Raw genomic sequence first — 11,501 nt, forward strand, 5'->3', positions numbered from 1 at the left:
AATAAATAATGTTCAGTAAAAGTTATTTCTAATCAAATATAGCGTATTTATTTTAATTTTCGTTGGTGAAACAACGTGCAATTTGAAAGTAGATTTTAGTATGCTACCCGAGTAAGCCGGAGGTTGAATCAAACCTTGTTTTCCTCTTTTCGTTTTCTATTTCCATCTTTTCAGGACCTATCCTTTCAATATCAACCGAAAACGAAAAGTCTAATAGACCTTTTTTCCATATAAAAGTCTGTGACCTAATTTCTCCATAAATTTTGTGACCCTCGGGACAAATTATCTTTTAAGACTAAAAGAGGAGCGGTATGATGTTATAAATTCTTTGACCTTTCCCCATAAATTCTGTGACCTTACCCCATAATCTTGTGGCTCTTTCCCCATGATTTTATTTCTGGTTAAATGGGTGATAAATACGTTACAGATGTCTTACACTTAGGCTTAGTAATTCCGCATTCACAAGACAATCCCATCGAAGGAGGAGAAAGTTGACTGCGTTTGGGGTTCCTCTTTGAAACAATTCGCCCTTGGGAGGGACAACAGCCTTTCAGGAATGAAAAAGAGGATCCCTATGATGTCATCAATTGCTGCCCAGCGCAGCTCCAACCGAGAATCACCAGTTCCCAGAAAATTCGACGTCTCCGAAGAATTATCCTCGTATTTCCTTACTTTTGGGGTTTATTTCCTTCGACAGTCTCTCTCTCTCTCTCTCTCTCTCTCTCTCTCTCTCTCTATCTCTCTCTCTCTCTCCCTCTCTCTCTCTCTCTCTCTTCGGGTGATTGTTTCTTATTTGTTTTCATCCTCCGGGAAGACATCGTGTTTTACGATCTTATTTCTCCCCAACAGATGATTATTCCACTCGGATTCCCAGGGATTGCCGTGGAGAGATTCGATACTCGATTTCGTTTCGCGGGCCGGTGAAGTTGCTTGCTTGCGAAGCCTCGTCCTTTGCTTTAGTTATCGTCATTTTGTGTAAAATGTCAAGACATGACACTATTGTCCCAGATCAAATGTTACTGATAATCTGCTTAGCTTTATTTCGCTTAATTTATGCGCGAGACAGTAACAGGGTACCACATCCATCGTGTTTTAAATGCAATTTCAGTAATTAAATAAATTAAGTTGTGAAAAATCATGCTGTACAAGAAGTCGTGACAAATTTCATAAATTAACAGTTCTCTGTCAACCATGTTTAAAAAAAATTATGAAAATTTGTATTTCAGAGATGAATGATACGGAGTTCACCAACCCCCCCCCCCCCCCCCCTTTTTTTTTTTTTTCTTTTGTCATTATGAAGCTTTAACCGCTGCCCAAGTTGTGGTCTGTCGTATAGCGTTCCCAGTCGCACGATTATGTCTAAATTTAACCGTAAATAAAAACAGATAAAACTGAGGCTAGCGGGCTGCAATTTGGTATGTTTGATGATTAGAGGGTGGATGATCAACATACCAATGTGCAGCCCTCTAGTCTCAGTAGTTCTTAAAAGATCAGAGGGCGGACAGAAAAAGTGCAGACGGACAAACAAAGCAATTTCATCAGTTTTGTCTACAAAAGACTGAAAATACATAGGAACAGAAATCGTTGAAAAATTATAAGGGCGAAACTTGACGCAGTAATGTGAAAGATGTCCTGGTATTAGAAGATGTGTGAGTACTTGAACAAGTGAAATGGAAAAACAAAATATGCACCCTTATCTGCTCCAGTCTAGCAGATTGCAATTTTTGAAATGTAATCTATTTATTTATTCGCGTCACTCTAACTGGCAAATGCTAATTGACCGTTAAGATTCTTATCATGGTTAAGTTTGTATTGTTATGTGTGTTTTTCTCTTAAAGACAGTTATAAACTGCCTTAATAACCCATCAGTTCTTCATCGCAGTTGAACGCTTTCGAATCGAGTTTCCCCGAAACCTATTCAGTCGATGAAATGGAGAAGTCGAGGCATTTCAATGTTTTTCCGTTTTTATTTTTCGTCGTGTTGTTTTTCTTGATATGTATCTCTACGAGATGTGAACGTGGGCACCGCTTGTAACTACGTGATGTTAACATTCTCTGTAAAGGTCATTCGTTTTGTGAAATGAGCAGCTTTCAACTCCTACGCATGTTTCTAATATGTTCCTGCACGTGAATATAACGACCTCTTCGGATTCCTTGTTTGTTTATTTATTATTCCATTTAGCCTCTGTTCCTTCCCGTACATTTAAACATTAAATTAGGCATAAAAAAAAATACTCATAACTTCACCGCATGCTTCACAATTTTTTTTTTTAGATGTATTGTAGTCAGATTTAGAATAGCAACACAATTGAACTCGGTGCCCTGTTTAAATAGACGCATAAAAAATGATTTAATTTCGGAGACAAAACAAATCATTCAGTGCAGTAGAACCACGTTCGGCCTAAGACGGGATTATATTAAAGTGCTATTAGCCGGCGTAATCACTGATAATTTCATTACAGTTCCAATTGGAACATCAACTGATTTCAGTCGAAGTTATACGAACATTGATCGATTTCCTAGTTCAAAGGAAAATGTTGATTTGGTCTGCGTTTTGGGGAAAACAAGTATTACCATAATATAATAATAATAATAAATAATAATAATAATAATAATAATAATAATAATAATAATAAAATAATAATAATATTGCATATGTTATTAGTAATTTCTGATGCTTTCTGCCTTTTAGGGAAAATTAATCATTACCATAATAATAATAATAATAATAATAATAATAATAATATAAAATGGAAAAGTAAATCCACAGTAATATGTCTGATCTTGTTATTTAAAATAAAAAGCAGAAAGCTTTTGAAGACCTGCACGGTCCTCCTTGTCAATCTGAATACAATTACTAACAGTGACCATACAAGAACTTTGTTTTTTGACTAGTTTACAAATAGTCAAAAAATAAAGTTCTTTTATGGTCACTGTTGGTAATTGTATTCAGATTGACAAGGAGGACCGTGCAGGTCTTCGAAAGCTTTCTGCTTTGTATTTTAAAATAACAAGATCAGACTATTACTGTGGATTTACTTTTCCATTTTATTTTATTAACTCATGTGATTATGAGGTTTCTTTGAAATAATAATAATAATAATAATAATAATAATAATAATAATAATAATAATAATGATGATGATGATGATGATATTGCATGTTATCAATAATTCTTGATGCTCCGTACGTTATCCTTCGAACACAAACGTCATCATTGACACAGTTGTACCAAGTGCAACGTACTTCATGAATAGATTGTGAGAGCTAACAATATTATCCATCCATCAGTTTTCTTTTCTGCGATTCTATAGACATACCGAAAAGGTGAATGAGGAATATATGCCATTTATCCAATAGTGTAGTGAATGAAGTAGTATTCTGAGATCCAAACCAGGCACAAGAAACGTAAAAGCGTACACGACACCAAACCACAATATATCATGGCAGAGGAATGATAAATAAATAATCAACCTGCATTTTACGAGCAACCCTCCTGTTCATTTTGAGCTTCTCTGTAAAAGATCAGGTGTACCCGTATTGGAATTGATGTTGACCCAACGCATTTTGTATCTTAGAAGCGAATGAAAAGCAAATAGACTTCGCTGCATGAGAACGATTGTTCCTCAGAGGATCTTTTGATTCAACCAGTTCATCGTCTCGTGAGTGGGAGCGTCAGTTTCTTCACAAAGAAACAATTAAAAGCAATGAAAGAAAAACCTCTATGTGAGCTCGGAATCGTATATATAATCAACCACTTACAACTTCAAAGGAAGCGAGATAAAAATCTATTGGTAACTAACGAATTCGTTGGAGATGATAATCTCCTTTCGACGGAGATATTAATGAGAGCAAAATTACGCCGGAGGTAAAGGATCCCGGAAGTTATAATCTCCAAAGCTGGTTAGTGTTATGTCAACAACAACAACCGCTGGATGACGTCTGTGGGAATCTCTCTCTCTCTCTCTCTCTCTCTCTTTATTATCGTTTTGATGGTATCTGTTACAATCTCATCAAACGAAACACTTTTTAATGAAGTTCGATCTTCTCGTGTTGCAAATTGTGCAGTAATCTTATTTATTTGTTTTTATTTATTATTTCTTTTACCAACTCGTGTAGAAAAAGTAGGGCATCCATTACAGAAAAATGTAATTAAAAGAAAAAAAACTTGAAAAGCGTAGAAAGGAAGATTTAAAGAACAAATGAGAGCAGTGTGAGAAACATTAATGCTTTTTATGAAAAAAACAAAGAAAGCAGTGGTCATAAAAGCAGATGCGTTAATGCTTTTATGTAAGAATAAATGAAAGCAGTTGTCATATTTGCAGATGCATTAGTGCTGTTATGTAAGAATAAATAAGAAGAAAGACAAACAGAACAGACTGACTTTTGAACGGAAATAAGGAAGGGCTATTATATCAAAAACACTAAAGGCAGCAAAGTCAGTGATGTATAAAATATCATGAATACAGTGTCTGTGAAAGTAAATGATAAATTTTGTTAGTTCATGCGAGCGCAAATGTACTCTCCCCTGCGAACAACTGACCTCGCTAATTGGCCGAGGGGGAAAGTATCATAACAATACTAAGGTCGTAATGTAACTGGCATAGGACAGCTGAATGGTACAGTGATGGAGCTTTAAAAGCAGTGGAAATGGCGGTAGTGATGACTGCAAAAGCAAGCAGATGTCAGAGGTCATGAGCGCTTGTGACTGCAATCATAATAATTTATGATTTGCATGTAACATACGCAGCAGGAAATAGTACCATCTCACCCACAGAAATAAGTATCTGACTTAAAATATATAATTAATTTAATTTTTTTTATTTTCGTTGGTGGAAACCATGCACTATTTGACCGTAGATATTAGCACACTACTGAGATGGCATTGTCTGTCCGTCCACACTTTTTCTGTCTGCCCTCAGATCTTAAGAACTATTTAGGCTAGAAGGCTGCAAATTGGTATGTTTGATCATCCACACCGCAATCATCAAACACTCCAAATTGCAGCCATCTACCCTCAATAGTTTTTGATTTTAATTTAAGGATAAAGTTAGCCATAACCGTGTGTCTGGCAACGATAAAGGTTTCATTTGGCTGTCAATTGATCTTTCAAACCATCTCTGGAGATGAAAACGCAAACCACCGCTTTTTCAGTCATGGAATCACAGCTGACAGGCATACTTGTCAGAAAACAGTATTTTGAGAGAATTTATCTCTTTCCTATCCATCGCATAAAACGTCAACTTTTTTTAGAACACTTAGAGCATTTGTTGAGGAAACAGGAGGGAAAGGTCACGAAGTGTCCACGCATAATTCTTCTGTAAAGCAAGAGATTCACAGAAGAATATAACCAAAGGCAAGGTAACATTCACTACACTAAAAGGGAGCGTATTGCAGACTTGAGAGAGGCTAAGTACAACTATTCCTCTCCTTTCCATAGCCTCCAGCGGATGGACGTTTAGGTTCCAAGTGTCCCCTTTCCAGTTTCCAGGCAACTGGTAGCAAGCAATATGTTTCACGATTACGGATTTCTCACCCTGTAAACGATTTTTGGTTTTTTGGAACCTTTTTAAGATTGATCCTCCCTTTTACTAAAAAAAAAAAAAAAAAATAAGCCCAATGATATATTCATGGATTGAGGATCGAATACATTGTTCTAGTCGTCGCTGGAAAAGTATCATCAGTTGATGATACTCATGGTTTTTATAGCATTAACCCTTTTACTTGATGAATATGAATAGCAGCCACGCTCCTTCTTAATGTTTAGCTTACTCTGGGAGTAAGCCTACAAACTACTTTGTTGTTGTTGCTGTTGTTGGGGAGGTAGGGAAAGTCTCTGGAAGAGCCTAAAAAAGGTCTGAAGAAGGTGTTTCGCGTTGAGTTAAAGGTACAGGATTTTGGGATAGGCTATTTATGATTTATTTATGGGAATGAAAAATGTAAAATTAAATAAGGGTATGATAAACAGTACAGAACAATTATTTCTTATATAGAATATAGCGTATCTATTTTAATTTTCGGTGGTGAAACAAGGCTCTATTTGACCACAGATTTCAGCACGGTTTAAGTTACGGTACAAGTTGGATATAATGTTTACAACTTATACGTGATTGGAAAATCTAGCACACGACGCCCAAGCCAAGTAAGCTGGAGTTCGGATCACGCCTTCTCACCCTCGCAGGTTCACAACCAATTTGGGGGTCCTATGGCCCAGGAGAAAACGTTGATGCAATTTTCACCCGAACTTGGCCATTTCGTCTTCTATCAATGGACCAATCGGTCAGGCATTGACTCCTGAGTGGAAGCAATAACCAAAGAGCAAAAGGTCACCCACTTCATGAAGTGCTCTCTCTCTCTCTCTCTCTCTCTCTCTCTCTCTCTCTCTCTCTGATAAATGTATAAAATCTTTCATACAACATTCGAATATACCTAATTATCGAAGCAGGAACTACTAATTCACAAATGGGCACCTGTTTTTTTTTTATTACAAAATAGAATAATTATAACTTTGCTGATATGAGTTAATTATACATATATATATATATATATATATATATATATATATATATATATATATATATATATATATATACTATATATGTAAATAAATAAATATATACTTATATATACACATATACATACACACACACACACACGTATATATATATATTATATATATATATATATATATATATATATATATATATATATATATATATATATATATATATATATCTAATAAAAGGAGCCCATAAAAACACCAAAATAGAGAGAAAAAGTACATATTTTCAGAGACTGCTCTCTCTCTTCAGGTATATGAATGAGAAAAGTTACAGAAAAGGTGGTATTTATACCAAGAGATCCGTCCACAAGTAAAGCCAATTTAGGTCACCCCCGCTGATAATCTTCCTTTTAATCTTCTTAAACTTTTCTCATTCATATACCTGAAGAGAGAGACAGCAGTCTCTGAAAAATAGTACTTTTCTCTCTACATTTTGGTTGTTTTTATGGGCTCCTTTATTAGATGGAATTCTGTTGTTACAGAACATTTTTACCAGTCATATATATATGTGTGTGTGTGTGTGTTGTGTGTGTGTGTCAGTATGTGTGTGTTTATGTAATGCTCTTCTTGACGTAATGTATCTCCAAAATAAGCAATGACCGCTGATTGTAATCATATCAGTTAATTTTTTTACCAAATATTTTTCCATAAATTGAATCGATCAACTTTTCATTCCGCAATTTAAAGAAAATATAAACGAAACGTATTTAAAGAAACGAGAAAAAATGTTCCAGAAAAGCCGAGTCGAGAGAGAGAAATTGCCAGGGATAAATTATCTCCCTGACAGTAATTGAAATTATCTCTCTTTTCTGATAACGAGAGCTGTCAGGGGGGCGCTGCGCGGCCACCCCCCCCCCCCCCCCCCCCCCAATGATCCCCAGGGACGAAGGGGAGAGAGGCAGCGGTCGAAATGTTTCATACGATCAGGGACATAGTGTGGATTTCTGGAAAGGGAGTGGTGTATCATTCTTAATTTCCATCACACAACGCTGGCGCGTCAATAATTAAGGTCAGAGAGAGAGAGAGAGAGAAACGGAAACTTTAATTATACATTTATAAAAAGATATATATAATTAAGGTCAGCAAAAACATGAATGTACATTTTATTCGATAAGGCTGTGAGAGAGGAGAGAGAGAGAAATCGTAAACTTTTATTATGAAAAAATATATAATTAAGGTTACAACATTCATAAATGTACATTTTATTTGATGAGAGAGAGAGAGAGAGAGAGAGAGATGAGAGAGAGAGAGAGAGAGAGAGAGAGAGAGAGAAATCGTAACTTTTATTTTGAAAAAATATATAATTAAGGTTAACAACATTCATGGATGTACATTATGATTTGATGAGAGAGAGAGAGAGAGATGAGACGAGAGAGAGAGAGAGAGAGAGAGAGAGATGCAATTTTTTCAATTCTTCGATGGGAATTGAACGTTAACTTGCATTAGTCAAACAAAATTTCCCGTAATTTCTGAGCTCTGTGTCACGGGAGGATTACTCAATCTCCCAAATCAATACACAGCAGGAGATTCAAAAGGTCATATGTGATACTCCATCTCGGGTCAACTGAGATCAAACCCAGATTGAATCTGAAACTCAATTCTGAGTGAATTTCTTGCAAAATATTTTCCTGGTCTTTGTCATCTCAATATTTTTCCGCGCACGTCAATTTTTACCTTGGATATTGTGACAGCAAGTTTTATACCTTCTCCCCCTCTCTCTCTCTGTGTAAATGGAATGTTTTCGAAAACATGCCATGCTGAAGTTACTGTGCCATTTTCATCGTATTTTTTATTTGCTAGAAAATAGTTAAAGAGTACATGGAACGAATACCTATAAAAACGAGTATCAGTCAATAGAAATCAACTGCTGTCCAAAGAAGACACTAGAAATCAAAATTACGTTTGTTAGGTTTCCCCAGTGAAGAATGTCATCAGATATGTGGTTTCTTAAAGGGCTGACATTCACGATGAAAGCATCCCGAAGGACTTTCCCTTTATTATGGAAGATAAAAGGACACATTCAGCTTCCCGAAAGATCAATGCTGAAGGTGATCACAAAGAAATGTCTTCTAAAATTTTTGATGATACAGAATCTATTCTTTAACTTGTCTGACGACTTCTTCACATGCGCCAGACGTATTGCGTAAAAAAATTCTTCTCTCTCTCTCTCTCCAATCACGGTTTTAATAAATCATAAAATAACCTTGTGCCGTTGTTGCTTTCCTTCTTATCATAAGTGCATATTTCATCTGAATTATTTGTTAGTTTCATACATCACAATTAAACCAATCTCATTTTGGGTTAATTTTACTAAGTTTCATAATTGCGAAAATGTATCAGGGTAATTTTTCATTATATTTGAGATATTGACGTCATAATTACAAACGCCAACACTAATTAAATGGCGTAAAAGTAAACAACTTAATATAAAAACGTAAGAGCCTGTAATTAACTGTCTCACAAGATTGTTGTAAATCAGTCAAATACCATAATGAAAGTTGAAACAAATCACCCTAAAATAACCTTTGAGTGACATTAATAGGCATGCTAAACAAAAAACAAGACATGATCCTTACTCCAGCTTACTCGGGACGCGTGTAAGATTTTCTCCTCAAGCATAAGTTGTAAGCAGTATATTCCTACCTTGTATCGTAAATTAAAATAAATACGCTATATTTTATTAGAAATAAGTCTACTGTACTGTTTAATATGAACTTTATTAATTTTTTACATTTTCATTTTAATAGATAAATCATAAATATCCTCTCCTAAAATTCCTGTATCTTTAACTCAACGTGGTACAGATTTTTCAGACCTTTTTATGCTCTTTCATAGAACTTTCCCACTCACCCCCAATAGGAACAACAACAACAAAGTAGTTTGTAGGCTTACTCCCTGAGTAAGCGAAAAGAACATAGAAACCTCGTGTAGTCACATGAACCGGTGCAAAACGTATGCAATCATTCATCAATTTTCTGACTGAGGACTATATAATAAAAGGAATAGCCACAAGTACTACTAGTTTTAAGAGCCATGTCAATTCCGACGCATGCGTGAATGCTAATAAAATTTTTAAGATTGCTCCCACAATAAGCTGTAGGTCCCGTCGCTAAGAAATCAATTGGTACCTAGCCACTTAAATCAAAATCTAGACTTCCGGACCAGCCCTAGAAGAGCTGTTCATCAGCCCAGTGGTCTGCTTAAACTAAGATATACTTCACTTTTTCTTCTATGTCCATCAGTTATTAGTTTCTATGGTAGCTGCCTAAGTTGAAAGCAGATGTGCCTAGCTGTAGGGAAAGTACAGAAAATCATTACATAACTGAACCTGTATCGAATGTATTTAGGACTAAGACTGTGATAGGGGAACAGAATAATGGGGAATATTGATTTAATGAGAAGATGAAGACGAATACAAATACGTATATTAAACAAAGTTATTTCAATGGTAGAGCATTCAGATATTCTGTTTATCAACCGACAGTTATTTAGAAAGTACTTCTCCAAAGCTTTCTAAACTATAAAATACCCGAATCCCCCTACCCAACTCCTACTTGTCAGTGTTATTCACCATTCGTTTTACCATAAAAAAAAAAGTAAAGCAAAATAATTCGAACTTTTAACCATAATCGCCCTTTCTTCAGGCTGACGCTCACTATACTCGGTTTTTTTCCATCTGTCCATCCGCCTGTGGTGTTTGCGTATGGTAACACTGCATCCCGGGCTTTAAATAGTTAAATTCAGCTTACCATTCAACAATATTAACAATATCCTATTTCGAATATTAACGGTGTAATTCGCATACAGTAAATCATTAAAACACTTTTCAGTTGCAAATGTACACCAAGATATCCTTTTATTTACCTAAAACTTAAACATAGCGTAACTATTTAAAGCCCGGGACGCAGCGTTACCTATACAAAACACCACAGGTGGATGGACAGATGGAAAAAAACAGAGTATAGATATCTAACTATTCATGCTTCGTTTCAAATCAGCTTAATGACGTAATCTCCTCAGGCACCACAAGTCTACTTCAAACGGGAAATGCCCCAACTGTTGCCCGTAGGCGTTTGGGTAAATAAGGGGGAAACTGAGACCCACTTTTTTAGCCTTCAGCAACAACCACACTGATTCTCAGTAAATCTTCTGATATGGTAACTCTGGCTTTTAAATTATAACTATAACAGATAAAGTCGGAAATACGGCTTATAAAAATGAGATAGAGGCTTAAATGAAGAATGAATGAAAATATTTTTTGTACAACTCTCAGGAATTTTAAGAAATGTATAAAATAAAATAAAAAATCAGAACAGAAAAATCTGAGAGGAAAAAAAAATCTTGGAGTCGTCTAACTATATGTGAGGGAAAGGATCTTCATTTGCCTGTGTAAATACAGATATCAGTTGTGAAATACCCTCGGGTAACTCCGCTTAAGTCAGGGAATGGAATGAATTAATATTCTCTCTCTCTCTCTCTCTCTCTCTCTCTCTCTCTCTCTCTCTCTCTCTCTCTCTCTCTCTCTCTTTATATTTCTTAAAGCATATCTCTCTCATATTTCTAATAGCATAAAATTGCGAACGCCCCTCTCTCTCTCTCTCTCTCTCTCTCTCTCTCTCTCTCTCTCTCTCTCTCTCTCTCTCTCTCAGGCAACCTCAAAGAAAACTGCTTGCATTTCAAGTGAGAAGTTGGACAGGCGAGTAAGTAAAGCAAAGAAAAAAACAAATAAAATGTAAGCTTTAATTGCATGTTGTTTGCAAGCCTTCTTGGAGTTCTTCGTCCAGCTGCATAATTCACTGGACCACTCCAGGAGAGCAGAAAGAGGCACGTTCAACCAAAGGGAAAACAAAAATAATTCTACAACTGCAAGTCTTGCATTTCGTTTTTGTTATCATACCTTTTTAATATATATTTTTAATCGTTTTCGTTACATCCATTT

The sequence above is a fragment of the Macrobrachium nipponense genome, chromosome 10 (genome assembly GCF_015104395.2).
Source record: "Macrobrachium nipponense isolate FS-2020 chromosome 10, ASM1510439v2, whole genome shotgun sequence".
NCBI lineage: Eukaryota > Metazoa > Arthropoda > Malacostraca > Decapoda > Palaemonidae > Macrobrachium > Macrobrachium nipponense.